General features: G+C 42.5%; 1 pseudogene; it reads right to left on the reverse strand.

The window, feature by feature from the left end:
- Positions 1–772: 772 nt before the first annotated feature.
- LOC134577301 (large ribosomal subunit protein uL5-like) lies at positions 773–1,308 on the reverse strand (annotated as a pseudogene).
- Positions 1,309–6,499: the final 5,191 nt, after the last annotated feature.

A 6,499-nucleotide genomic window follows, 5' to 3' on the forward strand; every position in this document is an offset into this window, starting at 1 on the left:
TTGACCCACCATCGTAAGTGGAACCTCTCTAATTACTACTTAGCATGCACTATCTTTATATACATCTCTACTCGCAGACCGCGCAGACTGCTCGTCACATGCTCTGCAGTTATGGTAAAATGGAAAAATGCCAGTTTGCCTCTCCTTGTGTTAAACTGTGTTTTTATTCTCCTCCTCTTTCAACTTCCATTTATGCAAGGATACGGGCTTTAGCACCATTTATTGCTTACATAGATGTCACCATATCAGGTGTGTGCATGTGTAGTCATGTTATAATTGTTTACACCAAATCTACATGTGTGCCTATAGGGCTAATCCATAAATTTGTTAAAGAGAATAAATATTGACTGATAATGTCCTGCCACTTCCTTGTTGCTGTCTAAATGACTTTAGAAGTTTCAATTTCGAGCAGGTACTTCTCTTCCAATACTGGAAGATTGACTTGTGCATTCCGTATTAAATGAATTGTGATTCGTCTGAATTTAGGGTGATATCGGCGGTCCTTCCGAATTCCATAAATCCAAAACACCACGTGGGCAGGCAAATCACAAAACAAAAACAAAACAGACAATACACTAACAGTTTTGTGTGGTTCATGATTCATGATAGGGAACAGATACTAAATGGTGATTTTATTCCCAAATCAGGTGAGAAGTGATCAATAGTGGGAAAAAAGGAATTAATAAAAAATAAATATGATTTCATAATTATTAACTATAGATTTACTTTTTTTTATCAGAAATTTGTATTGAGTTTTGAAGACAGAAGCAGCTCACTTTCCAGAGAGTATGGTTCCACTGTGCTTTTGCCGAAACCAAAGCATTGCCTCCTCTTTCCCAATTCTGTGCTTTGTGCCAATGAAGCCACTTCTTATCAGCAATGCTGAACCCAGGCCGCCCCAAGACCACATAGAAGTCCAATCCATAGATTCCAATGATTGGGTCATATTGAAGATCAATGTGCTCCTGGATTCCAAACCCAAAGTTCCCGGTGTCAGAGAAGTTATTTTTCCTCAATTTGTGTTCTCTGACCTACTCAGCTTTGGCTCCACGCACTGTGCAATAAACAGCAATCTTTTCATACCTCCTGATACCAAAGGACCTGACAGTGTAACGTGCTTTGGAGAAAACAGGAGTCTGACCGGTGAGCTGCACTTTGGCTGCCCGGGTCAGTCTGTCACCACTCTCACCAACACAGATGTTCAGGCATAGCTTGCAGATCCTCAGTTTGCGCATTGGGTTTTCCTTCCTAGATTTAGCCGCCATGTTGGGAGCAGGGAAGAGCGAAGATTTACGTTTTTACAGCTCCTTTGTTATTAGTCTTCTGACTTGATCTATGAACCAAATGATGGGAAAAGGCGCCTATCAGGGTACTGCAAAAAAGATACAGAATATTTACATTATATTTATATTCTGTATATTTTGCAGTACACAGCTTGGCCCATTAAATGATTGGCTATAGTATAGTTGTAGTGTAGGGGTTAATGATTGGCTATAGTCAGGGGCGTACCTAGAGCATTTGGCACCCGGGGCGGACCCTGAGTGTGGCACCCCCCCCCCCCCATAATAAAAATGTAAGAAAACACCCACAATTTTTTGCTTTCCTATTGACTGTTTGAATGTGCGCGCACCTCTTGCCGCGCATGTGCATTCGGCTCCACTCGGGAGCTGACATCGGCGGGGGAGAAGAGGTCACCCCTTAAAACCCATTCAGCCACTTACCTTTCTCCAACGTCGGGCTCCCTCCCTCCCCCTGCCGACGTTAGATCCGAATGCGCATGCGCGGCAAGTGCATTCAAACTGCCCATAGGAAAGCATTACTCAATGCTTTCCTATGGACGTCCAGCGTCTTCTCACGGTAAGTTTCACAGTGAGAATTGCGGAAGCGCCTCTAGCGGCTGTCAGTGAGACAGCCACTAGAGGCTGGATTAACCCTCAGTGAAACATATGTTTTCAGCTGCAGGGTTAAAACTAGAGGGACCTGGCACCCATACCACTTTATTGAGCGGATCCTTAGAAATAGCATAGGAAAGGGATTTGAGTTCAAAAGATGTAGCGGCTAGGGCAGAGGTTTTGTAGAAGGGGGCCAGGGCAGAGGTTTTGTAGAAGGGGGCCAGGGCAGGGGTTTTGTATAAATGCGATATTTTTGTAGAAGGGGGAAGACAAGTGCTTTTGTAGAAAGGGGCTGGTGAGAAACTTCTAGAAAACTCCTTCCCTGCCCCTTTCTACAAAGCCCCTGGTCTCGCCCCTTCTAGAAAACCCCTGCCCTTCGCCCTTCATATAAAAACCCTGCACACTAATCACATAAATTTCATACACTCCGTACACATAAAAACCCTGCACCCCGATCACATAAATTTCATACACTCCCTACACATAAAAAACCCTGCACATCCCCCTTAATTAAAAAAAAAAGCTGCACACCCCTTTAAAAAAACCAAAAACCTGCACAACCCACCTTAATTAAAAAAATCATGCAAACCCTTAATAAAAACCCTGCACACCCCCTTAATAAAAAACAAAAACTTTCACAACCCCCTAACAAAAAACATGCCCCCCCCTTAATAAAAAACAAAAATCTGCAGTGCACATCCTCCCTTAATAAATAAAATACTGCAACCCCCTTAATAAAAAAAACAACCTGCACCCCCCTTTAATTAAACATACCCCCTCTAAATAAACTTCCCCCGTGCTGCACCCCCTTTAATTAATCCACATCCCCTTTAATTAATACACAACCCCTCTTTAATTAATCCACCCCCTCTAATTAATCCACCCCCCTCTAATTAATCCACCCCCTCTAATTAATACACCCCCCTCTAATTAATACACCCCCCTCTAATTAATACACCCCCCTCTAATTAATACACCCCCCTTTAATGAATCCACCCCCTCTAATTAATACACCCCCTTTAATTAATTCAGCCCCCTCTAATTAATACACCCCCTCTAATTAATACACCCCCCTCTAATTAATACACCCCTCTAATTAATCCACCCCCTCTAATTAATACACCCCCCTCTAATTAATACACCCCCCTTTAATGAATCCACCCCCCTCTAATTAATACACCCCCCTTTAATGAATCCACCCCCTCTAATTAATACACCCCCTTTAATTTATTCAGCCCCCTCTAATTAATCCACCCCCTCTAATTAATACACCCCCCTATAATTAATCCACCCGTTCTAATTAATCCACCCCCTCTAATTAATCCACCCCCTCTAATTAATACACCCCTCTAATTAATCCACCCCCTCTAATTAATACACCCCCCTCTAATTAATACACCCCCCCTTTAATTAATCCACCCCCCTCTAATTAATATACCCCCCCTTTAATGAATCCACCCCCCCCCTAATTAATACACCCCCCCTTTAATGAATCCACCCCCCGTCTAATTAATACACCCCCCCTTTAATTAATTCAGCCCCAGACATAAAATAACTACTTTATACTTACATTTTGATGATGCCTTGCTTGCCCGCCGAATCCGACCACTGGGTGCCTCACCGCCCGGAAATGGATCCTTCCGCTGAAGATCCGTGAAGGCGGACTGACGGCGTTGCGCACGTCGTCATCACGTTGCGCGACGCCGCGGCCCGCAACGCTCCTCCCCCTCCTCCTCATAAAGAAGGAAGTCCCGCCGGTGTTTGGCCGCAAAGGTGCTGCGGCTGTGCGCAGCGTAATGATGGGGGGTGACACATGACACTGGAAGTCATGGCACCCCCCTAGTCAGTGGCACCCGGGGCGGGCCGCCCCCCCCGCCCCCCCCTTAGTACGCCACTGGCTATAGTATAATGGTAGTGTAGGGGTTAATGATTATAGTGTAGTGTAGTGTGGGTATTTATTGTAGTGTGATAGAACAGGAGTTATTGATTAGGGTACTGTAGCCCCAGTGCTGTCTAAGATTTGTGGCAGTTGTAAGCCCAGGACTATTTCAGTCATTACAAATGCTGCTCAGGAGCAACTCTCACTAATATTGGGCAGAGTAGGACAGTATGTGCCCCAGACTGTACAGAGAGGATCTGTGTGAATTCTCAGGTAGACCATGATGTGATAGAGATTATATATCTGTGGTTTTACTGACAATAATGACATCTTGGAGGGATTTAGGCGCAATCTTTGCTCACATGGTTTATGAGATCGCTAGCAATATTTTCCCATAATACATACTATATATATATTTATGTATTTGTAGTCGGGGACATAAGCCGTTATAATAAGAAATTCCAATAATAATACAATTAGAAGTAAGCACCAGTCGGTTGTGGTGTGCCGGAACCGACATATGGGGTAGGCCTGTAATAAAAGAGGGCTAAAAGTTGATGTATACAAATAACCTTTATTACATACATGTTACAAAGCTAAACCTTTAAACGCTAATCTCAATTCCTGTTCTGGCTGTGGTATATAACTGGTATTTGATGCTGATTTCCAGCGTCCTAACCTCTTAATTATATGAGCAGTGACCTCGTAGCTTGATGGCGCGGAAGTGGCCCCAATTCTGAAGGAGTGGTCAGAAAAGGCAGAGGGGTCAAGACCGAGTCTGATGAAAATATGATGTATAATATGAATTTAGTAGCGGTCAGAGGTTTGCCATGTAAAAGGAGTGATGGGATATTTGGGTTAAGACCGTCTAGTGTTGAACAATATATGTAATATGTATTATATATATATATATATATAATTTAACTGGACACCAGTGATTACCGGTGGGGTAATCGCATACTTTAGTAGGAGGGCCTAACTGGTTTGTTTTAGTGTATATAAGATTTTTATTAAATACCAATCTGTTAAACGGAAGAAATCCTTGAAATACATTGCAGAAAAAAACATCTCATGATAAATAAAAATTAAACTGTGAAACAATCAGAAACCATAAATTAAAAAAAAAATCAAAGATTTAAAAAACAGTGTTTTAGCCGAGAAAGGTTCACAAAGGATTTCTATATAGAGATCCTGCTTTCTTGAGCTTTTGTTAAATGCCAACAGGTTTGTGAGCTGCTTGGAGCGTTTCTGCTTCGGGGAATATTGAACGCAGTGCTGTCCTCGATGAACTCAGCAATGAGAAGGGGGAGGGGAGGGGAGGGGTGCAATGCTCTGCTTTATACACTATCTACATCAATCTTGGATGATAAATGCTTGTTGGCTCCCCCCATTTATTCTGCTTTTCGCCTTAGAATGTTAGGTGTTGGGAAGGACGCACTCAGGACACGAGTCGACCTGCTATAACACACTATCCTTCATGGCTGAAGCTCTTCTCGCAGTCTAGACTCGCACAGATTGAAGCAGGCAGCAATTATGGTATTCATGTTAGCGAGCTGCACCAACGCGCTCAGAGAAAGGAGAGCCATGAAGCTGCAGAATAGGGAATACAACACGGAGTCGTATTCACTAAACAGCAAGTTACAGCGAATGGAAAAAATGAATTTCTAGAATATAATTACAATTATCCAAGCTGAGACGGGGAATTTTTCGAAATCAGCTATTTTAGCCCAAATTATCCAATTTGGTTGTTAATCTCCTACAGATCAGTGTTTGGCAGACAAACCCCAACAAATTGTATTTTATGTGACTATCGATGAATCGGCAATCCCTAATAAATCTAATAACCTAATAATAGACCTTGATGCTGTATAAAATAGGATGCAGCTCAGGATTAGAACTTGGATTAGAGTTAGAGGCTCGATCCACTGTCATGCCTTTAGTAAAATGGGATTTAATAAAACAATAAATTAAACATATCTGGAAAGCTTGATCTATTAAGGTACATTTATTGTAATACATCAATATTTCACAATATTTCAGATGCATTCTCTTAGCTCTGTCCCAATAATTGCATAATGTTCTTCGGATTTTTATTTAAAAAAAAAAATTATGAGAATACAAATGAAATTGTTGTGACAAATCCTAGCTGCACATAGAGTATTGGAACCTTTATCTCCCCAGTATAGGAGAATACCGGAACCTTTATTCCCCCAGTATAGGAGAATACCAGAACCTTTATTCCCCCCAGTATAGGAGAATACCGGAACCTTTATTCTCCCAGTATAGGAGAATACCGGAACCTTTATCCCCCCCAGTATGGGAGAATACCGGAACCTTTATCCCCCCCAGTATAGGATAATACCGGAACCTTTATTCCCCCAGTATAGGAGAATACCGGAACGTTTATTCCCCCAGTATAGGAGAATACCGGAACCTTTATTCCCCCAGTATAGGAGAATACCAGAACCTTTATTCCCCCAGTATAGGAGAGGATCAGAACCTTTATTCCCCCAGTATAGGAGAGGACCAGAACCTTTATTCCCCCAGTACAGGAGAGGACCAGAACCTTTATTCCCCCAGTATAGGGGAATACCGGAACCTTTATTTCCCCAGTATAGGACCGGACCTGAACCTTTATTCCCCCAGTATAGAAGAGGACTGGAACCTTTATTCCCCCAGTATAGGAGAGTACCGGAACCTTTATTTCCCCAGTATAGGAGAGGACCTG

Source organism: Pelobates fuscus, chromosome 11 (genome assembly GCF_036172605.1).
Source record: "Pelobates fuscus isolate aPelFus1 chromosome 11, aPelFus1.pri, whole genome shotgun sequence".
NCBI classification, from domain to species: domain Eukaryota; kingdom Metazoa; phylum Chordata; class Amphibia; order Anura; family Pelobatidae; genus Pelobates; species Pelobates fuscus.